The following is a 25722-nucleotide window of genomic DNA, read 5'->3' on the forward strand; positions in this document are numbered from 1 at the left end:
TCAGCTCTCATCTGTACAGTCATGTCTGCCATGGTAAAGAGTTCCCTCACTGGCTCACCAATGCTTCAGCACACCCACTTCTTTCCTAAGATCTGGCTAAAGATCAGAGCGGTTTGGTAATAATAGCACTTGGCAGTAAAAGTCTAGCAAGAAACCTGGCCTGAGCAGCTGAAAGAAGAGCAGCGAAGCGAAGTATGAGAGATGATTAAAGGAGACTCCAGAAGGGAATTTCTGGGCATCCCTTGCAACTACCATACCCATGGATTTCTTTTTTTGCCTCATTTCTCTGTGTAACACTTTTTTTTTTCATTCTTCCTTCCCCTTTTTCTTACAATTAACAAGGGAGAGGGAGGAAGTGTGAAGTCAGGTTACGAATACCTGCCCGAGCCTGTGTGTGCGCGTGCGGGCACGTGGGCACAGGAGCACTGCCAAAGACAAGAGCTAGAGCCAGCCTGGTGAAAAGAAGGAAAAGTGAAGATATTGAGGTACAGGGAAGTGGGTGAAGAAGTAGAGAAATTATCACACCAGTTTCTCTTAGCCAGCTGGCATAGCTGCTCCACTAGTGAAAACTTAGGGGTTTTCAGTGCAGTGTATTTCTGAGGTATTACAAATAAACTCAATTACAGAGCATCACACAAATAGGTATTTTAGCATTCTCAATGGGAGCACTGGTGCTGGAACCGAAGAGCTTTTGAGCTAGAAGCAAAACTGAAAGCCTTTGCTTTGGTAATTCATGTAACAGCATGAGACAGGCCTGTGCTTCCCCAGAGGTGAAGGATACTAATGTCAAATTTAGGACAAGGAACTCTTTAGGACAAGGAACTCTTCTCCAGGGAGTCCTGAGGATTGATCAGTGATACAGGCTTCCTGATGGACAAGATTTTGTTTCTGAAGATCCCATGGCTACGGATGTGCTCCCTGAAAAGCAGGTTTTGCAGTGCATCTTGCATCACAGGGCCAGGTCCTGGACCTACATCAAAGCCTTCACCTTATGAGTCGCAGCAGACATCAAGATGTGCTGCCTGCTCTGATCTGTGCAGCAGCAGCTCTGCCCACACCAGGCAGGGTACCACACCTCACACCACCCCAGTGATGCCAGTGGCATCCCAGGAAATAGCCCTGCTTCCAGGTAGGAGAAGGCTCAGCCATTAGTCCAAGCTGGAAAGCAAATCAGGAAGGTTTTCTACCAAATTATTTCTGTGCTTTGTAGGACTGGTCTGCTGCTGCATATTCACATGGAATTCATTAGCACATCCCTTCTGCTAATCCTCACTGGGTTCAACACAACAGTGTACATTGATTTTTCCTGGCCTCTAAGGAGAGCTGTGCCAAGTCACAAGCATGTGCTTTGGGACAGGCTGAACCCAGGAAGCTTGGCCCTTGAGACATTAGAGAAATCAGGGCTTTGACTGCTCACTTGGAGGTTCAGGTGGAGTGAACTACTGTTACAACCAAAGGAAAAATTCTGCCTCTTGAGATCCTTCACCTTTGCCACAACCTACTTTAAATACCAAGATCCACCACTATCATCCAAGGAAGCTGTCAGACAGATCCAATATGTGGATCCCAACCACAAAACAACAAAGAGCGGGTTCCAGATTTAAAGACATGCCCTCACACACATGCACCAACAAAATGGCTTTAGAGTTCACCAAACAGGACATCCACCCACTCCACCATCCCATGAATCCCCAAGAACTGGGAGGTGGCTCTGAAAGTTTGCTGCTGACAGTCTCAACAGCTGAAGCAGAAAAAGATTCTCCTTCTTCTGCCAGCTGTGAAACCAAGCCCCATCCAAACATCTTGGCTCCAAGGCAGCCACCTAATGATTCCCAGGCTTAGCTGAACATCTTTATCCCTCTAAACACCATATGATTTGGGATGGATTCAGTGGTTTTTCTAGACTACCACCACAAATAAACATGAGATAAAGGCAGGGGCCATCTGCTGCACCCTCAGAGGAGCCCAGACCATCAGAGCAATCACAGGCACACAGACATCACTTCTTTCAAGACCTGGCATGCGGCACCAGTCACATGATTCAACCACACCAGTGCTGCCAAAACACTCCATGATATCCCAGCAGGAGCCTCCCTGTGTGCTCCTGTCCTCACCCTGGATCCCCAGTGCTGCTCACACACCTAACAAAACCCTACTGCTGTGGAAAACCCTGGGGTGGCAACGGTGGGTGCAGCCCCAGTGGGGCAGGGCAGCCTCAGAGCAGGGATGCAGGAGAGGAAAGAGATGGCAATCATACCTGGTAGAAGTTTGGGGAAGAAAAGGAAGGACGTGAGCAATAGGAAGCAGACTTACCTCACCTTTCAGAGCTTGATCAGACTTGCACAGAGATCTGTGTAATTTATTTCGCCATCCCTTTTAGACGTTGAGCACCCAGTTGCATCCAGCCCTGAGTGACAGCCAAAAGAGGATGTAAAAATGTAAATGTGCAAGTGTGGATACGTGGAACTCTTACACTTTCAGGAAAACTTTATTAATATTATAAACTAGAACTCTGTTCTGCCCCAGTAATCTGGAGATTTCATTCTTTACTTAGAGATAAATCTCCAAAGCCCTGTACTGCCAGGTACCATAATTGACAGTAGTGGAGAATCTGTCCACTTTTTATTGTCCTTAATATATAATTTACTATCCTAAACATTGCTTTGGCCATAAAATTTGCACTACAGTCTATTTTAGAACAAATCATTTGTGTAGTAACACACTTCCCAATTAGCAAATCTACCCTATATGCCTCTTGTTTTTTGTGAATATGTTTATTATTCAGAATGATCAGGTGCATAATGTGGGATCTAACTCTTTGGCCCACATATCTTACAGGGTAGTTGAAGTAAAAATAATTTTGATGTCAAATTGTGTCACAGGTCATGTTTCTGGTCCATAATTGTATTTTCAAACTCAGGTTCTGGAAGTTGGTCATCTAAGGCTGTATTGAAGCATAAGAAAATTTGTTTGAGAAAAGCATTATCCATCTACTTTTCTGTCATTTTCAGGAAAGACAAAGCCTTTAGGAGAAAGATTTCTAAGAACAATATTTTAAAATTTCCTTGCATTTCAGCAGCTCTTCAAATAACAGATGATTATTGTTATTACTGCTATCATGAGGTTTTGGTAATCTCATAATATCCATGTCATTCCTCATTGCTGGAATTTTCATCTCCGATCTAAAGGATTCATTAAAGCTAATAATCACGTGCTCAGCCTGCATGTTCTGATGCCTCTGGCCCTTGCTCCCCCAGCTTCACACTGTTTGTGTGCTGGTAGATAATCCAGCTCCTAAAAGCTGACTCCCTCTTTATCTTTATGTGACGCTGGCCTGCAAAGTTCAAGGTAAGGCCATTGTGTCTTGAGTCTATTTTTATTGTACAAAACACTGGATGGAACTTAATTATTTTTTCCATCTGCCAACCATTTTGACTAATTGAACCCTTTGGAGCCAGGAGTCAAGGTTTCCCAATGTAAACCAGACCCTGGAACTCAGCATTAGCAGAAATGTTGAAAACTCATGAAGGAATTTTTGGTTCTGAGGTTTGGTTCTGCTTTCCAGAGTCTGCCCAGGATTCAGAAGAAACCCAAACCCTCTCCTGGATATACAATTTTATAGGTTCTTTCAGTGTCTCAAATGTTCCAGGCACTAAAGATTCCCATTACCAAAACAGAAAAAAAAGTAAAAAATTGAAGGATATAACTTAAAGCCACAGTCATATGGAAAGTCCCAGCAAAGGCTCAGAATTCCATTATTTTGGCAAAAGCAGAGCATGCTTGGGCAGCATTAAAAAAAGCATTAAAGATGAAGCATAACTTAATGCTAGAGGGTTTCTGATGAGTATTCTGTACTGAAGACCAGATTTTTGACACTTCTGCAGTGTATTTTAACATGATTTTCACTAGATTTTTCCTCTTACAAGGGTAACTACCGTGGCCCGTAAATTCCATTCCATATTCATACTTTGTTTGACGACCCATAACTCATTTCCAACTTTAATAACATTTCACCTCTGATTTTTGCTCAGAATGAGAAAATTTTGGGATTAGCCACTCTTCCAGCAGTGGGAGATCACCAGGACTGACAGCTTAGAGGTTCTATTTTCCAACAGTGACTTGTGAGACCCTGGTGAGATCAGTAGTGAAGCCTACATGGGTGGCTTGTGCCTCTTGGTCTCAGCTTTGTTTTTGCCTTTAGTTCTTTTCAGAACGTGGTATAATTAAGATGGCATTTCCATGCTGATGATTCCAGCTTCGTTCATCTCAGGCTCCTTCTGCTGCTGCTGTTTCTTTCCCCAGCAGTTCCTCAGCTTGCCACCAGCATTAATGATGTGCCACTAGAGATGCTTCATCCTTTTCATGTCTTTGCAGCGTGGCCACTCGGAAGCAGAAGTTTCAATGTCTTCTACCACCACGTTTGTTCCCTTTGACAGGAAGCTCCTTTTGCAGCATAGCTGTGAAGCTTTGGAAATGCTCCACAGAAATCAGGGATCTGTCTGAAATTCTACACTGGAGGCAAATGAAAATTTCTATCAGATCTGGGTCTTAGTTCCGCTAATTTCAATGGTTCGTTTCGCTGTTCTGGCAGTCAGCATCCATTAGTGGAACAGAAGGAGAAGCATGTATAATGCATGTACAGCAACCACATTCTAATCTCAAATTTCTTTTTTTCTTTTAAGTTCTTATTTTTTAAAATAAATATATAATGAGTTACTGACAGTACTTAACAATATCTTATACTAGACACTGTAATACCAAATAAATACTTAATTTCTGCTTTCCTGCAACTTCACTAGGATTACATCATGTCAGATTACTCTAAGTCTGCTTTAACCCAGTTTGAAAACACTAGTTATTCAAAGATCCTTACAATTCTTAATTTCATTCCTTGAAATACCTTTTCTTTTGCTTCCTTTATATAGTTTTTCAAGCCTGTGAAGGCCACAGAGTTGTTAAGTCAGAACAAGCCTGCAAGGGAGGAAGCTGGCAAAGCAGAAACACTGTTTTAGCTCACAACAGAGCTCCCTCCCTTCCTCTCCACTGGCCAGCAGCACCTCGTTCTGCTGGGCAGGGAGATCACAGAGTCACAGAATGGTTTGGGTCTCAAAGGACCTTAGAGATCACCCAGTTCCATCCTCCTGCCAGGGGCAGGGGTGCCACCCACCAGCTCAGGCTGCTCAGGGATCCATCCCACCTGTCCCTGTGTCAGCCTTTGGACAGTTTGATGGGGTAGCAAACACACCAGTGGTTTTTGTGATGTATAAAAGCACCTAAGGAGAACATGAATTCAATTCTTACCATGAGATAGCATTTGGTTTTGATCTATTGGCCTGCTTGTAGATCAGGACCACTGAGTTAGAAGAGAGGTGTGCACCACCTTCCTCCACCCAGAGAAGTCATTAACGTATGCTCCCTACCATGAATTAAATTAGTTTAGATTCTCCTGACGATGCAAATAAACTCATAGAGCTCTGCTCTATAGGGCTGCAAACAAACCCATTTGAAAAGACTTTTGCAGCCTTTGTTCATCATTCCATATGATAAAGAGCTACCTCCCCAAATTATCAGGAAAATAAATTTTAACCATTCAGCAAATAACAAAAATTGTGTTTTAATGATAAACAAAAAAAGTCACAAAGCTCAGCATGTTTTGCTGAGAACCATTAATGAGGGAGGATGGTGAGACCTGTAAATTTACCTTCCCTTTTGTTAACACTCTTTTCCATCTGCAACCTCTATACTTATATAAATGTAAGAGAGTAACACCTAGATTTTGGTGCTTATTGTCTTTCAGTTGCTGCCTGATCTGGTGCTGAAGTTTTCTAAAAAGCTGAAATGGCTGAGTTCCTAATCCCACTATGTTTCTTTGCAAATCAGCACCATAATGATGACATTAATTATTGTTGCCTTTGACTTTCCTTCCTTCGTAAATATCAGCTTAAAAACCAACTATTAAAATAGCCTTCCTGTGGTAGGAAGCACCTTATCTTGTACTTTCGTGTCCCTGTAACATCTGCCTATGGTACTCTGAACTTTGCTGCTGCTCCCAATTAAAAGCAGAACAAAAAACCCCAAATAAAGTTGATAATACTTTGTTCAAAAAGGACTTAAACAATATCCTGCTTGTTGGGGAAAACCCAACACGACGTGTTCCTTTAGTGTAGGAAATAGGATGCAGTCTTGGGACACAATAAAGCCCACCAAGTGCCCTTCCCTTACCTCTGCCTTCTGATCCCATCCCTGTGCTCCACGGGCTTTCCAAAGCTCACAGCACTTGTTTCCTGCATGGTTATCCAAATAGGAGATACCGCTATCTCCTCAATTTCCAAACATTTCTGGCAATCTGCGAGGTCTTATTTTGCAGTGTGCATTTGGAAGTACTCTCTCATCATTTTACACTCTTAAAATGTATTTTAAATGTCTTAGCTATAAGAATCTTTAGTGTCTTCTGCACAGGAGCTTTAGAACTGACTATTTATTTGGTTGCATCTGTCAATGAGATTTGGGAATTGCTTTATCTTGGGTGTGTGTTTCAGGTCCCTATAGCAGACCTGTCTGAATTCAGCTGTTACTCCAGTTTAACTGAATAAAGTTTTACACAACCCTGTCCTAGGCACCAAAACCCAAACCATCAAGAGCATGGGATTTATGCAAGCTAGCATCCAGACTATAGCTAGTCTAAAAATACACAAGTGAGAGAAAAGCACAAGACAGTGACCTCTTTGGGCTTGAATTTAGCCAAAATTATATTGTTTGTGACTGTGGAGTACATTTTGCCTGAACCAGCAGGGCTTGTGCTGAGAGCAGGCTCCCTGTGAACCCTCCCACACCATCCTGGGGAGATGGGAGCCCTGTCAGACTCCTGCTGCCTGAATATGGGACATGAGCCCCAAACTGCCCAACAGCAGAAGATGGTGACTGGACAAATGCAGAGACAAACAAGACAAGATACCACCATAAAGTCTCTGGAACAAGTAAGCAGGCAGGGGAAACATGCTTCACTCACATTCTCATGTTTAACTGAGGCCAGTTGGCTGCTCATGGCAGACACAGCAGTGGGAGTTTTCCCAGAGAAGATCCTGCTGGAGGAGACACTGCAGAGCTGGATGGTGGGATGGACATTTTTCATCTCAAAATGGGTGTTGGCTCCTGTCGAAAGGGTGTCTCAATCTCTCCCCAGCGAAGCCATTGCCAGTACTTCTCCACAACTTGGCATGATCATCTGTCTCTTTTCCAGAGAAAACTGCTGCCCTGTCTCCACCCTTCCATGTGATAAGGGAGGCTTAGCAACCACATGTAGACCTCAGTGACAGATGTGAGGTGAAGAGCTCTGTCCATTATCTAAATAAGGGAAAATATAAAGGTCCTTTGTCAAGCTACTGCAGACACAGGACGTGAAATGCCTAAATGCACTGTTAAAAAACTTGTAAAAGAGGAAGCAGAAAGCATCTCTGAGCTTTTTCATATTTTTGATAAAGAATGGTTCATTTGAACACGATTTATAAAAAATCCCTTAAAGGTTTATCTGAAAACTCATGGGTTAATTACTGCTTGAAAGCATTGGTTCAGATGTCCAGTCTTCAGTGGGGAAACGATCAGACCCCACTGAAGGGCAATCAGGAGTCCCATTCAGAAAGGATTATCAGGAACAGAGTCATTTCTGTCTGAATTTCAGACTTATGCACACTGACCTCAGAAAAATCCTGGCAAGTGTTTTTACAATTACTATATTCACAAAAATCTTCAAAAGGATTTTTTTCAAACTCCTCAATTATTTGCAAATAGATGACATTTAGCTGCATATCACTAAAATTCATAATCCTCTTGAAAACATGTGGTCTTGATTTGGCACTATTTATTTCCACTCGATGCAATTCTGTGACTCTGTATTTGATAATTGCATATTTCATTTGCTTTGAATATTGAACCGAGGTCTGAATGCTCCTCTCCCAGCCCAATTACTCCTGACTAATGAACAGCAAGCCAGAATACAGGGCTGGAAAACCAAAATCAGAGAGAACAATAATCAATGGACACTTCTATATATTTTTTCAAGAACATGCAATGGTCAGTGCCAAGCTGAAATTTTATTTCTTTATGCAATTGTCCCACTTGGAACTCCCCATCTGGAGCTAACTTCAGAAAATGTTTCATCCAAGTATTGAGTGGTACCTTCATCACTTATTACATCTTTCATTTTACACCCACAATTAATATTACTCACAAATGAAAACCCTCAGTTGCCTGTCTGCATCCTTTATCCACTTGATTGATAGCTGATGCAACTATTTTGGAGTGCAAAAGAGCGTCTGCATATTTGGAGGCTACTTTAGCTGTCTAATTAGGCTTTTAACTCTGTGTGATGCAGAAATCATCTTCCAGCATGCTCCGTCTTCAAATTCTTTCCTAATATATAATGATCAACCTTGGACCACCTAAACAAACAAGAAGCTACCAGTTTTATGTTCTGCTAGGAAAGGAATATTGGAAATAATTTTAATTAAAGGAAAATGTAATGGGATGATGAGCTCACTAAATGCACACCTGCCTCAGTATCAAAATTAGGATAGATACCAAAAAGTTTCAACATTTCAGTTAGCATGTTAAGACATCTTTTCAAAACACCCAAGAGAACTGTGTCTCTCAGATGAAATGAAGTGGATTCCTTCAGATAATTTTACAGGCATTCCTACTCTACCTGAAAAAGTACATCTTGACTCCTTTCTCCAAAAGGCGCAGTGTGTATCAATGTTCAAGACATGGGGAAAAAAATAAAAATCTCAGCACACTCATGTTCTTCACAGAAAACAACCAGTGCTACAACACGCGCCTAAATTACAGATGAGCCTCTGCACTTCACTGCATGAGGAGGGATTTTGGCATGTATTCACACCCTTGCTGAATGGGGGAAAGAGGAAACTATTTAGGGCTTGGTACCACTTATGCTGCCCTTGATTAAAAGGGAATTAGCCAGCAGAGAGCTACTGAGAAGCCTCCCTGCTCCGAGGGGTGACCACGCTACGGACGCGCTTCCGCGATGGTTCGCGCAAGGAACGCTCGCTCCACGTGAACAGGAAGCCAGGTCTGCTTTGGCATGAGGGAAAACTCCTCTGTGCCAGTCATTCCTCCCATGTCAAACAAAATTTCCAAGCTGGGACATCTGAGGGGTATGAGCTGTCATGGCCTGACTTTAAAATCAGGAAAATTCTTTCCACCACAATCACCATCACCAGGAGCTAGATAGTTAAATGATGGAATAGTAATTAAGTATATTTTTTCCCACAGATGACCATCTTAGGGGAGATACAGGATATCAAGGTAAGTATACTGTAGTAGTACAATCTAGGATAATATCCATCCTTCCTCTGGGGAGGTTTCCCACAATGCTTTTTCCTGAGGGCTTGCTTCTTCCTATTTACAGTATGTGCCTAGAGTAGAAATTCAAAGGAGTACAACCTTGCAGTGTATTTGGGGGCTTCTAAAATGCTGATCATGAGAAGAAAAATCAAGAGCATCTTCATTTTTAAATAACATCGGGTTTTCTGCAAAATTATGATTGGTTACATTCTGATTTTCTAGGTTTGTTGCAAATAGAAGTGAATCGGACAACACTCGCCATCATAATTGCTTTCTGTGTGAAGAGGTCTTTTTCAGGCTGGGCTGGCTGCTGCTGTTTTAATCAGAAGGTTGTCTATTTGTATGTTAATAGTTTCATCCTGGTTTATTAGGCTTGTTGATGAAAAAGCAAAAATCAGATGCTTTACTATTTTCAAGCTCAACTATTAATCTGTGATTTTTTTGGTGCTAACACAGAACCATTTCAGCATCCTCTGCCTTAAATCCTCTTAATGAAAGCATGAAGAATGACAAAATACTTCCTTTCATAAAGCAGAAGGCTGTGCCAATTCACTTTCAACATGCTCATTCAGTGGAACTGAGGTAAATATGTTGCTCCACAGGTGCTTCTCCTTGCAATAACATACTCCCTAGTAATCCATTAAATTCATCTCATGCTCTGTTTAGTGCCTGCTCTGTGAACTGCCTAGCTGGTTAAGGTCATTGTGGTAATAGCACCAGGTTAAACAGCATGGGTGTGTTGAACTCTGACATCCATCCAGTTTGCCCACAATACAGATAAGAAACCACGGGCAGCTTTAGAGGTGTAATATCTACTCAGACCAACACAATCTTTTACCCTCTCCACCTCCTTACAAGACAAAACCCTTAGATTAGAAAAATATCTTTAATCTCAGGACTCCCTAAAATAATTTAGTGCATTTAGAAACAACAGATCAGTGACTGGAAGCTTTTCTGTTTGTTTGCACTTAGTGAAGGAGCCCACATGATGGGCAGGAGGAGCAAGAGTGTCCCAGGGGGTGGCAGAGGGTGGGTTGGTGGTACCTGTGCTCAGGTGATCCAAAACAGCCCCACTCCTCTCCTGGTGGCTGGGGAGGAACCTAAGAGCCATCACTGCTTTGTTCACAGTATCTTCCCTTTGCAGGTTTAAAAACAAGCTGGGTATAACTCCTGGATGATAACCTCCTTCATTATGGAGTTCCTGTTAAAGGCAGACAAATAATTGCCAGTTAGTAAGTCACTATTAAATTCAGCCCAAATTCAGTTCCAGCAATCCTTACAAAAGCCTGACGGGTTTTATTTTATTATTTCCTTTGCAGGGTGTTAGGAAGTGTAATCACTGGTAACTAATCAAACTTCTTTCAAACACCCACAAATATATAAAGAGAATGAAATGATTAATTATTGGGCTAAGCCATTTTAAATGAGACCTCATCTAAATGAGCAGATTTATTTCCAGAGCAAGCTGGGTGTAAATTTAGCTGGTTTTCAAAGCTCTGAATGCAAAGTATGCCTGGATTTGAGGATGAAGTGGGTTTTGGGTGGCTGTACAACCTCTCCCAGACATGCAGCAATACACAGAAGTGAAAAAACAACTGCAATTTTGCAAAATATTGTTTTAAATGAATTGTTACTGAGGTTAATAAGGGCTACTGCTGAGTACTGTTAATTACAAGCAAGAACAGATCAGGGCATTAAACTGAGAGAATTTACAAAATTTCACTTCATAAAATTAAAATGAGCATTCTTTTCCCCCACATAACTCTTTCATTCAAGGAGAAGAATTAAAACATTTTGTGAAACTTCCTTACCTCTCTATTCTGTTCCTGGGGTTTCCAATCAGTTCCTTACCTTCCTATTTTGTTCCTTTTCTGCCTAGTTTGTAGCTTTAATTTCTACCTATTTTGTTTCTGGAAGGAGTTTTACGGAGTAAAAAACCCACAAACATCTTTGATTTCCCTCTTGCTCTCTTGAAAAATCCCTGGAATTTGCAAAAACTTTTGCCACAGGAACTTTAACTCAGGACCATTACCCCAGTCCACTACAGTTATGATAATCATAATTTCTAGCAGTGTCTTTTCTTAGCAATGTCACTGGCAATATTTATTTAAAAAAAAATATTGTGGGAATAAAACACTTTTATCCATCCAAACAGAATTGCAATGCCCCCCTCCAGAGACATGCAGCTTCACCCATATTTAGAAATAAAAAATTAGAAATGAGGCATCATTAATGTATACAATGAATATTCTTGCTCTCAGGCACAGAATTCATTCGTGCAGTTCAGTTTCATGCACAATGGTGTACACATTTTTTTCTGCACTAAATATATCTAAAAATGTAAGAATCTACCCCACCAAAGCCCTGCTTGAAGAAACAACCCAGAGCTTTGCTGATCAAGTGGCCTCAGTGCCCAATGTGGGTCACACACATTGTGCACATCTGGGCGTTGCATCCGCGCTTTGCCACTGCTCCTGGCGGGAAACAGTCAGCACCAGCACCTTTGCAGAAATCTGCTCTTAAACGCAAACAAATATTTATGGAGAGCATCTCCCCGAGTTGGGAATATCTAATCCCAACTAATTAGAGCTGCTGGAGCAGTGGGGAGGATCCAGGAGGAGCTGAGGTGTGCCGGCGCGTGCCCAGCCCCGCGAGCGCTCCTCCCGCGGCTCTCGCGGCGCAGTTTATTTTTTGTGGCACACGCTTAACAGCCCAGTATTTCATTCCTGTCCCCAAGGTAATTGACAAAACAGGTTCCTAAAGCTATTTAACAGTTTTAATGACAGCGGCTGAAAGATACATTTAAGAAAAATAACATTCTGAGCCAAGCGTTTTTTTTGTCAAGTGACAAGGTTCCCAAATTTGCTGTTCCGTGGTGTTCCGTTTCTGTAAAAACTCTCGTTGAGGCTGTAGGTCACAAAAGAAGAATGAAGCCCTGGAAAAAGATACAATGACTACTTAATACTGTGTGGGATTGTAAGCAGTGGCCTGTGGCAATTCCTTATGTCTCTCTGGGTAGTGATGCTTTTCCAGCACCATTTTTTGTCATCACACAATTCCGTTGTGAAATACTCTTTTCATGAAGGAGGAAGAAAGAGCTGGTTACACCCTGCAGTGTTTTAGGGAAGACTAAGAATCATGGTTTGCAGGGAGTATGTGTGAAATATGACATTTCATTATGTGTAATTATTTTTTAACCAGTAATGTCCATGTTGAAATGAGTTTCTTATTTTTGGAATGCATGGGGAGTGGCTGGGGAGGGGAGTCATGTTTTTTTCCCTGTTAATAAACTCAAGTCATTCTTATGCTAAAGCAATTTCTCAACAAAACAAATTTCTCTCCATCTGGGTAATGGCACACCCAAATGTGATTACATTACAAGAGATTTTAAATTAAATTTCAAGGTAGGAGAGTTATTAATCCAATGCATTTGTCTTTATTATCATTGGATCTAAAACAATAAAAGACTTGAACTCACTTTTAAATGGCAGCACAGTACTGACTTCTTATAGCAATGTGGGTTTGACCTGAAATCCTCAGAAATTTATGTGTTTTGGGTCGGGCCCCAAAACTCTTAAAAAAGGTGGAGCAGGAATGGCTATATCCACCCCAGAAAGACAGAGGAGTTACCAATGAGTTTCATTTGGTTTGGATTTCATCTGAACTCAAACAGCAGTATCACACACCACTCCAGGATTTTTCCTAAGCCACAGAGCTGACAGGGAAGTGGAGAGGTAGAAGGTACAGAACTGCCACAGTCAGAATTAAAAATATTCCAGATTTATAGCAAATCAAGACACCACCTTGAAAAATCAGACTCTATTTTTAACAAACTGCTAAACGTTGCCCACTCTGATATTTAAAAAAGAAGTGTTTGCATGCACATGCAAAGGAATTGGATGCCCAAATGACTTGTGTTCATCTGCCTTCTTGTGTTCACAGGCATTCAGATTACATTTTGGATGCAAAACCAATTTTGTTTAAGTCCATAGCCAAGAAAATGCAGTAAATAAATACAGAATGTATGAATCCCTCTTGAGTACTGTTTTTCAATCAATCACATATGAAATTGCCACTATCTCTGCTTATAAAACCAATGTCATCAGAATTTGTCATCGCAGCATTATTTGTCCACTTTTTTCCTGGGGAACCTGACAGCTATCAGCTGATTACATTTGATCCAGCAAAAGGACATGGATTGTACCAGCTCTTCAGCACAAAAGGAAAAAACTCTACAGAAAGTAGCACGCTAAGTAATGTTATTACAAAAAGTTGCTGTGTGATTCTCTAAAAAACATAATTTTACAAAACACCCATTCCTCACATTTCAGCCCTTGGGGGACAAGCATGTCTTAGGTTCAGCTCATTCCACCCCCATGGATTTTGGGTGTTGGGCTTCCAAAAGCCACAAGGCAGAGGGTGGCAGTGATGAGCAGGACATGATGTGCTGTGCCAGAGCCAGCCCAGGAGTTCCAGCCTTTCCAGAAGCCAAACCTGAGGCACAGGCAATGCCAGGAACACTGGTGGGTGAGGGTTTGTGGGAGACCAGAGTAGTGCCTTTAAGTTGTTCTGGGGGGACTTCCCCTTTTCCACACAGAGTAGGGACTGGGGCTGTTCCATGCAACATTTCTGGGATTAGTTTTGGTTGCTTTGGAAATCTACTATTTTAGTGCAACAGCATGAATGTAAACGCACACTTGTGACAGCAGATAGCACATAAAAGCATGTTTTTCTAGTTAATGCAAGTGTCCCACTTAACAGCATACTCTTCCTGAGGACCCCACTGCAGCACAGAGGCAGGCAGTACATTTCAGTGTGGGCATTCATTGCCACGCAGAAACAACTTAATCTTCACAGCATTCCCTCAGTAACTGCCTGTGCATGAGATTTCCAAATGCTCAGACATAATTCTCTCACTGGAAAGTACAGGCTGATTATGACAAACTCCATCAATTTTATTAGCCACACAGATGTTATAGATATATGTGAAAATCAACCATAATTCTTCCTGTGATGTGCATGCTGGCACTGCTGCAGACTGTGTCTTTCCCCTTCACAACCCCAGAGCTCACAGGCTTCCTGCCATTCAGCCTCCATGTGGCCCCCAAGCTAAGATGCTCTTAAAAAGAGAAATATTAAAAGGATTAAAAATGACACTACTGTGCCAGTGGGTGACTGCAACCACAGAGTCCTGGCTGCTGCTGAGAACTGAAGGGAAATGCAGGGATGGGTTTGCTGCCCTGTGATCTGGATGTTGGGAGGGGTTTCTCCTCCAAGGTGCTCCTAACTAGTAGGTTTGTGGGGATAACTGCATTGGTCCCCCAGTGAAAATCTCTGGTACTGATACCATGGGGCTGCATCTCTGAAGCTGGCAGGGGGCACAGCTGAGCTGCACAACCCTTGAGGTCCTCCTGTAGTCCTTCTTCATACTTGCTATGGGGTCATGATGCCCACTATGTCTGTCTATGGGGCAAAATGTGCTCTTGAAGAGCTGTGAGAAATATTTTCATCAAGATCATTCAGCCAGAGCCTTCCCTGGCTCCCAGCACTGCATGTCAAGGGCTCAGCAAGCAGAAAACAAGTGATAGGAACAATTTAAAGAGAAAGATTAAGCCGAGAAGGGGTTGATGGCTTAAGTCCCGATTGCAGTGCACCTCTAGGAAGCCCGGGAAAGAAGCTGAAATGCAGATTTATCCTGGAGAGGCAGGTCCAGGAGTGAGGAGACCCATAAAGGCTCATCCCTTAAACCCTCTGCACCCCAGCCTTCCCATCTGTAGCAGGTATTCAGGTTGAATAACTTGGAGAGTGCATCGGGCCATGCGTGCGGGGCGAGAGCAATTAGCGACCGCCAAGCACAGAGAAACCGCTGGTGGGGAGAACCACAGAGATGCAAAGTTATTATGGGCACACAGTTACCATAGTGATTGGTGTCTCAGAAATGCTAATAATAGTAAAATAAATAATACAGGCCAGGCAGGAAGAGCCCCTAGAGATGAATGTGAGTTGCTCCCCTCCAGAGGGACTGTGTGTACTGCTTTCTCAGCGCTCCTCGCCCCGCGCTGGCTGCGGCTCAGCTCCCTCCCGGGGTAACACGCTGTGCTGCTGCGAGAGCGCTGGGTCAGCCAAGTGAAAGCAGAACTTTTAAGTGCTTTATTATTTTCAGGACTCGTCAGAGAAAACAAAACCCCCATAACTGCAAATAATTGAATACGTCAATAATATTTTGACTCGTTCATGTCTTGCAAGGTGGCCCTGTTAAGTACTTCATTGCTGTCCCTCCAGTGATGTTAATTAAGCTCACCATAGGCTCACCAAACCTTTTCTCCCCTCTCTCTTTCTTCCTCACTTCTTTTTTTTGTTGTTTTAAATCAAGCAAGCAGTTTTGCCAAGTATAATGCCGAGCAATGGGAGCTGTGGTACAGTGGAAGGAACCCAGGAAAACAGAAAGACTTGACATGATGGTCAATGTTTCTCCACAAACTGGTTTGCCAGCAATATTAGCTAAGAGATTGTGAATGTCTAAAGGAAGTGTTAAATATCCATGAATAGATAGCAAATAGATAGCATCCATCCTCATCTTTGGACCACCAGCATGCTAGAATTTGTCTTACCCAAATCAAAAGGGATGCACCAAGCCAAATATCTTAGGTGGGTGTTTCACTGCTTACCTGGGTAATTCTGTATTTATGTTACATTCAAAATGTGTTTATCAACAGGGGAATCAAATCAACAGGCTTTGAGCAAACAGTAGGCCAGGGGAAGGAAATACACCTCTGTCCTCTCAAGTGTCTTTCACTGAGTTGTCTCTCTTAACTAAATCAGAAAAGAAAATGCTACTTTGCATCCCCCAGGATGTGTTGTCCAGCCCACCTTAGTCAAGCAAACACAGTGTTTTACAAAGCTTTTGCAATACAACCAATTCTCTGCTTTTGATAGAGAGAAATCATTTCTCTTGGTGTACTGAATTCCATTAAGCTGGAAATGCATTTTTTATGCTTTTTAAACTAGAAGAGTAGGAGTGTTGGTCAGTGCCAATCAGAATATGAATAAAATTCTTTGGCAAGCTTTGGCCAAGAAATAAGTCTTTTTCCCAGGTTTTGCTTGCTGAAGGTCAATCAATGTTCCCATCTCTCATTTCAGACTCCAGCTACATGTGCAGGTGATAAATTAGGTTAACACATTTCCTAAAATACCCAGAAACACTAAATCCAGTGTTGAGAACTGCCCCTATGGAATCACCACTGACACTGGGCATCTCCAAGTCCACCTGTGCTCTTCCTGATGTCTTTTCTTACAGTCTGTGCAAGGATGGTCAAAGGAAGCAATTTCAGCTTCTGGCTTGGCTACAAGGACATGCTCATTCTGGGTCACTGCATGCCAAAGCAGTGATGGGAAGAAAAATAATTTGGTGCCTTCCCTTCCACTCAAACAATACTCTGGCACATTCTAGCCTTGTGCAGTGTCCTTTCTGGCCACCAGGCAAATCATCCAAACCACCTCAATTAATCTCTTCCCAGCTTAACAGCAGCTAGATGGGCTATCTGATGGAAAAAGATGCTGAAGAAGGATTGTTTTAGCTCTTGGAACAGTCCAGCCTAATGGAAAGTACCAGTGAACCCTCCATCTACCAACTTTATCCTGAGCTGGCATCAGCGTTTCAATAGAACTGGCCACTTGTGTGATGAAGTAACACAAAGAGAGATGAGTCACCAGCATGGCAGGGCTGAGAGGGGGGACAAAAATGGGGGTGGGGTGGAGGTGGTTGGTTAGGGAGATGAGGCACTCCATTTTTGCCATGACTCACACATGAGAATCAATCAGCAATAAGATGCTGAGACGTCATGAGGAAAGACGTGGCAGGAAAAGAAGTTTCCGCCCTTTCCGAGCGTGGATATGGCAGAAGCACAAATGGGTAAAAAACGTGACAGTGGAAAAGGAAGTGGAGGGGAAAAGCAAAGACTACGTAATGCCTCCAGTTTCCACAAGTGTTGGGTCTTGATGCTCAGTTAGTTTCTCAGATACTGAGGAACAGAGATGGTCGCTTTGAGTCGTAAATGAATCAGAAGGTTGTAGGGAAGCCAGCACAAGAAAGATGACATCGCAGACAGAAAGCTTGCAATTTAGTGTAATAAGGAAAGCACTGAATAAGCAGGAAGGAACTGAGCTTTATTTGAGCAACAGTTTACTCACATCAAGATGAGTTTTGAAGATGTTGACACGTGGTTGGTGATAACCATCTCCCAACCTCTGAGTGCTTCTCCATAGGTACGATTGTGCAAACCAGATCTCCTGCTCAACTGCGTGGCTTTGTTCTGAGGAACAGAGGAAGGGACCAAACAACAGTGTTGGAGGATGAAATGGAGTAGCTAGAATGAGTCAACTACTGACCAGAAGGTACTCAAATTTCAACAATCAACCACAATATTTTTAGGGATTAAAGATTTCCTCCCTTAGACTGCCCACACAACCACTCCAAGCTCATGGCTGTATTAGATAGATCCTTGATCCATACACATTTGACTTAAAAAGAGATTGGATGTAGAGCATTTCTTCCAAGACAAATATCAAGGACCTCTTTAAGATGACCAGATGCATTTTGTGCCCTTCTCCTCCGCCTGCCCAACACATATGCCACATAAACCAAGCAATGATGTAGCTTCTCCTTCCCACAGTCAGCTTCCATACACAGTATTTGGGATTTTTCCAGCAGAATCAAACAGTCTGGCCTATTGCCATATCCAATTATGTCACACAGAATTAGTCCTTTTCTGTCCCTTCTGCTTGTGGCCTGGTTTTTTTAGGAATATAAAACATATCTATGCTTACACAACAATACTGTAGTAATTCCCTGCAGCAGCAAGTGAGGAGTAGAGAACCAGGCTGCCAATTTCCTCTGCTCCTGCCATGGAAATGGTGTCCTCCTCCCAGGCCACTGCATCCTGTTGCAAGAAGAACATAATCCCACCCCTGAGACTGCAAAATCAGCATCCATGGGAATCTGTGGGATGTCAGAAATATGCTCTCCTTACTCCAGATCTGGATTTCCAAGCTCCTCATGGGCACAAGACACATAAGGATAAATCTCACACTGGTTTCAGGATGACATAGAAACATTCACCTAAAACACAAGCCCACCTATTTCCACCTACTCACACCTCTAAAGAGATTGTCATGTGTTCCTTTACAAGTGACCAGAGTGGCTCACAGCTAGTTAACTGATAAAGATGTTAACTACTGAGTTTTCTAGACTGACATAAAGTAATCCAAAACTTCCTTAACCACCTCACAGTCCAATTTCTCCAATTCTCTATTTTCAGTTCGTAATCACTGACTTTGTTCAAGAACTGCCTTAGGTTCCAGTATGCCCACTCCTGCTGCATTTCTAGCACTGTGAAAGAACTGTATTATGAACTAACATGAAATAATACTTGGAAACAAAATTGCCACCAAAGCTATTGGATCAGTTAAGGGAAAACATAATTAAACAGCCCACACTGAGATATCAGTAGAACTCTTACTAATTAATGTACATTTTGGTTTTGTATCATTTCAAATTCACAACAATATGATGTGTGCTACCAAGAAAGATTATTTTTTCCTTCTGCTAAAAAAAAAAAGCTGTTTACTGCTCCTTTCTGTTATTTTAAGGCTGAGTGTTGAACAGGTATACTTCACTTTTTAACATAACAGCAAAAATTCCAGTACTGAGTTATTTCTTCAGTGCAGCACAGGTTTTTTTGTTGAGCAATGTTAGAAATATGGAATGCTTTAGAGATATGATTTGGTGGCACTTGTTCCCTTCTCATCCATAGGAGAAAAGTGCAATCATCCCTTGTATGCAATCACTATAGCTCACAGTAAGGTGGACCCTGGCTTCATTTAAAGCAGTGCTATTCCTATCTAGAAGTGCTGGGATTTAGGCATGTGACTCCCATTAACATTAATGAGAGTTATATGTTTAAAACCTCTGCACATTGTGATGGGAATATGTTCCATAGAATCCAATTAATCTGAAGAACATTGCATACATTTGGGAACATTCATGTTGTACAATTTCACTGGCATATGGATTTGTCCTCAATAAAGCTTGCTAGTATCTGGTAACAAAGACATTAACAATCTATTGTACATTTACATAAGGCAGGACTAGACTATATGTTTTCCCAGCTCAGTGTAGGAAGTTACAAAGAAGCTTTTGAGTGTAAACAAATACAGAATTGAGAAAATAAGGAAGATGAAGGTATTTTAAGAATGTGAATATTTGGAGAATGCTGGGGAATGAACACAGAGGAGGCTGTTTGCTTATAGGTTGGACGCATTTTCAAAAGGAATCAAGCAAACAGAAAAAAGAAAATAAAAAAAAAAATGGAGGGAGGAAAAATAGAATATTCAGATTCCATCTGTTTCCCACACGCCGAAGATAATAACGTGAATGGAAGTGATTTTGTTTCAGAGGTCAGAGCAGAGGCTGATATAGCAACCTTTCAAGATCCTGAAAAACATCATTTGATTAAAATAACTGGCCCTGTTGTTCTTGTGATCCTAAGGAGGCTATTTTCCACGAGGAAGACAACAACAGCAAAGAAGGGAACAGTAAGTTTTAGTGCTCCAGAGACAAAGCACTAGGGACACACTGCTGCTGGAAAGTGTAACACAACGTTAAAGCACGTGATAACTAAGCAGAAATCAGCAGAAAGTTAATAGGAAACCACAATGACAACGTGTCTGTGCAGCTCAGAGCAATATTTCTCTCCCTTTTCCCTCCCTTATTTGAACAGGATGAGGAATTTAACAGGACACAGGAAAGCAATATCTTAGCAAAGAAAGAAAGGAACAACCAGAGATAAGGAAATAATGGTTCATGGCACTAAACAAGCAATTGAATTTTAAGAACATTTGTCTGTAAAAGTTTGGCAAGATCTCACTTGCCCAGACCTTGATGATCCTCAGACCTTCTTCAGAAAGGTTTCCTTTGTCTAAATGGAGAAATATGTGACCAAAATTGCCTGAAATACATCATTATTTTTGAAGCATCAATTTTAAACATGTTTTAAGGCCTGGTACTTAGAGAAGGACGTTTAGGTCTTTCCAACCAAACAAGAGCCTTGAAACCATCTCACATCTGCCTGAGAATGTGTGTGTGCAATGGACCCAAACCCACTCCCTGTGGGGAATCCTGTACAGCTCTGTATTTTTTCTGTACATCATCTGTATTGATGTCACTTTCTACAGATGAGTGCAGAGTGTTTCACAGCTAGAAAAACCACAGTTTTGGGTTGGCCTTTGCAAGCCATTACATAACCAGCACACAGGCTGAGAAGGGGGGGATGAAAACACTCAAGGCTCTGCAGCCCTGCCTTTGGGGTGTCAGAGAAGAAAGTTTTGTTACAGGCAGCAGCTGAACTGACAGACTCAAAAAGCTTCTAATTACTGGAAAGAAAAATTCAATAAGACAAAGAATTACATTTCAGGGCTTTCTCAAAAGCGCTTTAAAAATCTCTTGCTGAGCTAGGAGGGGTTATTTTTATTATTTTCTGGCAATCTCCAGCTTTCCCTGCTAAGTTTGAGAGTTGAGAAAGTCCCAGAACTTGCACACATTCCATCCTGCTTGGACACAAGGGTTGATATTGCCTATTGTGATTGGAAAAGGAGGAAGATATGTTCTTGAGCTTCTCTTCAGAGTGAACCATGGTACTGAGAGGGCTGACTGCACACCCCAACTGCAGCAGCACAGCTTGGCCATTCCTCATGGGAAACAGCCCTGGCCTTGGAAATGCCCTTCACTGCCCCAGGAGAGGCACCACAGAGCTGAGCATCACCTCACACTGAGAAAGTGCCCTGGCACAGGGAATGTGCAGCCAGAACTGCACAACGAGGGCATTTGGGAGCCAAAGCCCTTTCTCCTCTCTCAATAGTAAAAGTTTCTCTGAAATGTAAAGTTTTCTTTATCTCAGATTACTGCCAAGTCTCTGCATCTTTTTCTGTTCCTACCTTTGTCGTGCAGCTTTTTTCTCCTACAGAGTCATGACCACCAAGTGTTAAAATCAACAAAGACCATTTGCAATTCATCTCTTCACCTGGTATTAAATACTCATTTTATAGAAAGCAAATACATCTTTCTTTAAAAAAAAAAAAAAGACAGAAAGAGCAGGACTTACGCTGATTTTAGAGACCATAATTTAAACCTGATCCTGGAAAGAAATGTTAAAAATGTTCTTGTTTGTAATGTGTTAATGTTTAATGATGACGTTACTGAACACAGAGACTAAACCCCTATCAGATGTGGTTTTGAAGAAGACACCTGAACTTTGGAAGGATTTTCAAAGGTATTTTTCTTGCTGAGAAATAGTCAGCCCCTTGTATAGGCCTCCTTCTAAGTAACTTCAAACCACATTAAGGTTTTCACTCTCCATGTTGTGATTTCAGACCTGCTGTTTATCTATTTTAAAGATCCCTGCAGTGGAAAAGGAACTATAATTAATGAGGGGATTAGGCTGTGCTGTATACACACACAAGTTTGTCTATCCATAGACAGAGACACATTTGAACTTTAAGATGTGGTTTAAACCTAAAGGACTGATTGCAAAATATTGGCAAGGACCATTTTATTTAACAAAATATCCAGTGGTTTGCCTAACATCCAATTCCACAATGACCTCACTGACGTTATCATTTTCCAAAAGGCCAACAGAGGGAGGTTTTTAGGGTAAGAAGAAGAGCTAAGCCTCAGAACAGGGATGATCCAATGCCTTTGCAAAAGAAACTCTCTCCAGGCAATGCATAACCTTCCCTGACCCAGTTACTTCCTCTCCTCTCCAGTTTCAATCCCCATTTACCAAACCAAACATTCCCCCAAACCCACAAGATGCCCATTTCTATTCCATGGTACCCACAACAATTTGATTTTCTTCTAAGGTATTGTAGGGTTGACAGTGGTCTGATGCATAACAGAAAGACCTGTATCATTCTCCCAGAATATGCCAGTGCCTATTCAAGCCAAGTAAGAACAAAAAAATTCCTGCTTTAAGGATAGTAACTTTCTAATAAATCCAGTGCAGAATGCTACAGACAGCATTTTAGAGCACACTGACACAGGACTAGCTACAGAATTATGGACAACCCTAGGCCCCTGCCAGGTTGAAGTTTAATACCAGAAATAGAATAAATTGATTCAAGAAGTCATCTTGAACACCACTGTTCAGCCTGAGTGCAGTTCAGTCTCTGATGATTAAATGTTACTTCTTTATAAGCTTCATTCTGGCCAAAACTATCTTACATTAATATTTTCACAAACTACATCCCAAAATAAACATTATATATATGATACAAATACCAAAGTCATTTCAGTTCACTTATTGTGGTCATGACCACTTTGGCAAGATTATGGTGAGGGAGGAGAAATTCAATAAATCAGATATTTTCATGATTTAGCATTTGCAAAGGTCAGAAACCAGCACACAATATCTCTCTACTCTGAATTACACATCAGTTAATAGAAAGTGCAAAATTTTCCAAGAATCCAGCCAAAACCTGGCATCTGAAAGAGGAACTTCATCAATGTGTTCTATTCTTTGTGCTCCTCCCTCTGACCATTGAGTCCTGAAGAAATAAAATACAATAATGGACACAAGGACTAGTTCTTAAATTAAGGAACTGGCAGCAGAGAAAGGATAAATGGCAAGAAACTTCTTCCTCTAATCATGTTGTGTTTTTATTAGCCAGCATTGTACCAGAAGATAAACTAAGGAAATTTGGTAACAGAGGGGGAAGTTCTGCTTTGGGCTTCAGATGAGCTTGGAGCATTTGCAAAATTGAAATATCTCTGGGATTTTTGCCTTAGCTAGTATTTAAGAAAAGCTGTGGATTCTGCAAATTCACAGCCAAATTTCAAAGCCAGAAAGCACATCTACAAAGTTGTGGCAATGTGCACTCAATGTGATTTTCTTCCAAAACAGTAAGTCTACCCAGTCTTTTATTTATTTACCTGTGCTGTTTGTTCCTCTTTGCACCATTTTATTCTGTTCTGATCTATTCCAGCACGGCTGGCTTTTCACAGGCACACAAAATGCTCACCACACGAGGAATATTTGGGAATGTGATGGGAAAAAGAAGGCCAAAATTTTGGATTCTGTTCTCTGATTTGCTGTCACACTTCCTTTCTCTGGGGATACACAATATGTCCTCATCCAAACATCATCCCTCTTCCATTCATTGATTTATCCACATCTGACCTGACGGAACAGAGTACAGCTCGCACAGAGCTGGGTGTCTCCCCACAACAACAACCATTTCACAATGTTTTCCCCAGTGATGCTCTGGGGATGTTCCTTAGGCTGTTGCACTTGGGAGAAGCCCCTTTCTGCACAGACCTCTGCAGCCCAAGGCCAACAGCAGCTTTGCAGCACTTAGCAAGGCAACCTGACATGTGAGATTGATAAGGAAAGAGCAAGTCAACAGCCAGGAGCTGGCAGGGCTGCCCCAATACATGCCCCTCCTGCATCTATCATAGCATTAAACCCATCAAATGCTCCTGGTAGAAAAGCAAACAAGACCAGCATAAGACCAAGATACATAAAGAGGCCCAAAGCAACATTAAATCATCTGAAGATGCTCCCATTAAAGAGAATTATTGTCCCCATTAAGAATCAAAGCTTTTTAGAATCATTGGCTCTTCAGCCAGTTCCCTGCTTTTTGATTAAGCAGACTTTTCCATGTGGGTTTCTTGTGATTAAACACCTTATCTTGCAAATCCTTGCTCATATCTACCATCTCACCTCAAGTGAGCAGTCCTAATGGATAAGGAGTGTTGGCTTATTAATCTGATCTGCATTTGCCTAATTCTGCTGATTTCAGCTTGATTTGCTGAAAGGCAAGAGGAGATCAAGCCAAGGAACCTACTCACAGAGTTTGCAAGAGAAGAATTACAGCTGTGCCTACACCCAGACACAAGCAGGAGCACATTAAGAACTGTCCAGACTCCAAATCACCAGAGCTCCAGTCAGCTCCAGTCTGGAAGGCACAGAGCCATGTTAGCATAAGACTGTGAAGATGCTGATAAATCCACCTTGAGACACAAAATTTTTTTACTTCACACCCTAATGTGTCTAAACAGCTTCCTGAGCAAAGCTGGCTCGTGCCCCAGTGGCTGGGAGCTAACCTGTGACAGCAGCAGGCTCTGGAGACATTCTGTGAGTACATCCTCTATTGACAGCATTCAGTGGATCCCTCATAATAAAATGTGCATTCTACTGGTCTCCAATTGACTGTCCTGCTGACTGCCTGAAAGTGCCCAGAGACTAAGAAATGGAAAGGGACAAATTGCTTTAAGGGTAATTATGTTAATAAAATGTAATGCAATTTCTATCACCTAGAAATTCTGTTAGTGTCAGGCAGAGAAGCAAGTGAGAATCTCAAATTCCACAACTCAAAACAGAAATTAAGGACTTGCTCTTTTTTAAACCAGACTTGCATTTGCCATGATTTCCATAATTTATAACCCTGGAAATTACCCTTGACATCCATAGACTCTCGTGTTCCAAGTTTCCTAATATATTCTTTCCATAGATTTCTGCCCTACCCTTTCTGTGGTCCAGGCAGGATTTCTGAAGGCTCTGTGCTGATACCAGCAGTTTGATGAAGTACAGTGACTTATTTCTGCTGTCTCTGAGGAATACACCCATCACTGCTTGCCTGGGTGTGTTTGCATGCATGTGGTGTTCAGCATGGTTGCACTGACCTTCCCACTGGGTCCCAGTGGAAAAAAACCCTGATTATCCCAAAGCAATCCTGAAAAATGGGGGAGAGGATGGATACCAAGCCCATACAATGCCTCACTCCCTGGTCCCTCTTTCAGGCACCCAAGTCCTGCATGAGTGAGCACCAGATATTAACCTTTTATGGTCAGCTCTGGGATGAAGCGGGTCTTGTCTTGTTTCCTTTTTGTTTGACAGTGCTATAAACAGATGAAATTAAAGGAGTGCCCCAGCCAAACCTTTTCTGATGAATTTCTGTTGGAATTATTGAAGAGGGAGGGAGGCTGGGGCACAGCTGCAGGGCTGAAGTGCACAAGTGCACAAACCCTGATGGCTGAAGCTGATTTGAAGAAGTGATTTGATCTGTCACAGGTAATTAGGCAGTGACACCCAGAAGAGCATCAGGGTACCCAGTGACACAGAGGGCAAGAACAACTTGATCAGGTTTCACCTGAAAATGTGGGTCAGGACTCTGAACTCACCTAAAAGTAGAGTCTAACACACCCTCACTGCACTTCCACTCAGAGATGTCCAGCTGAGACACACTAGAGGGACATCAGAAGCTGGGAGGTGGCATCTGCTCAGCCATGCCCACGTGCCCAGCCCAGCA

The 25722-nt window shown here is 42.0% G+C and overlaps 3 long non-coding RNA genes across 5 annotated transcripts in view; 1 reads left to right on the plus strand and 2 right to left on the minus strand.

The window, feature by feature from the left end:
• The window catches only part of LOC108962136 (uncharacterized), a 29796-nt gene extending 24248 nt beyond the window's left edge, over positions 1–5548 (minus strand). The window contains exons 1-2 of the long non-coding RNA XR_007778587.1: positions 5302–5548; positions 2314–2407 (exon numbers count right to left, since the gene is read on the minus strand). This is a non-coding gene — a long non-coding RNA (uncharacterized LOC108962136). The remainder of the gene's footprint in view (positions 1–2313; positions 2408–5301) is intronic.
• A 1469-nt stretch (positions 5549–7017) lies between these two features.
• The window catches only part of LOC127060051 (uncharacterized), a 124196-nt gene continuing 105491 nt past the window's right edge, over positions 7018–25722 (minus strand). For 2 of the 3 annotated variants that reach the window (XR_007778589.1, XR_007778591.1), the window contains exons 2-4: positions 17551–17672; positions 10405–12295; positions 7018–7344 (exon numbers count right to left, since the gene is read on the minus strand). This is a non-coding gene — a long non-coding RNA (uncharacterized LOC127060051). The remainder of the gene's footprint in view (positions 7345–10404; positions 12296–17550; positions 17673–25722) is intronic. The other variant, XR_007778590.1, reaches the window with a different exon arrangement.
• LOC115484037 (uncharacterized) lies at positions 8957–10293 on the plus strand. The gene is made up of 3 exons (XR_003944783.2): positions 8957–9085; positions 9289–9321; positions 9583–10293. It is a non-coding gene; the product is annotated as an uncharacterized LOC115484037 (long non-coding RNA).

The sequence above is a fragment of the Serinus canaria genome, chromosome 11, assembly GCF_022539315.1.
Source record: "Serinus canaria isolate serCan28SL12 chromosome 11, serCan2020, whole genome shotgun sequence".
Classification (NCBI taxonomy): Eukaryota; Metazoa; Chordata; class Aves; order Passeriformes; family Fringillidae; genus Serinus; species Serinus canaria.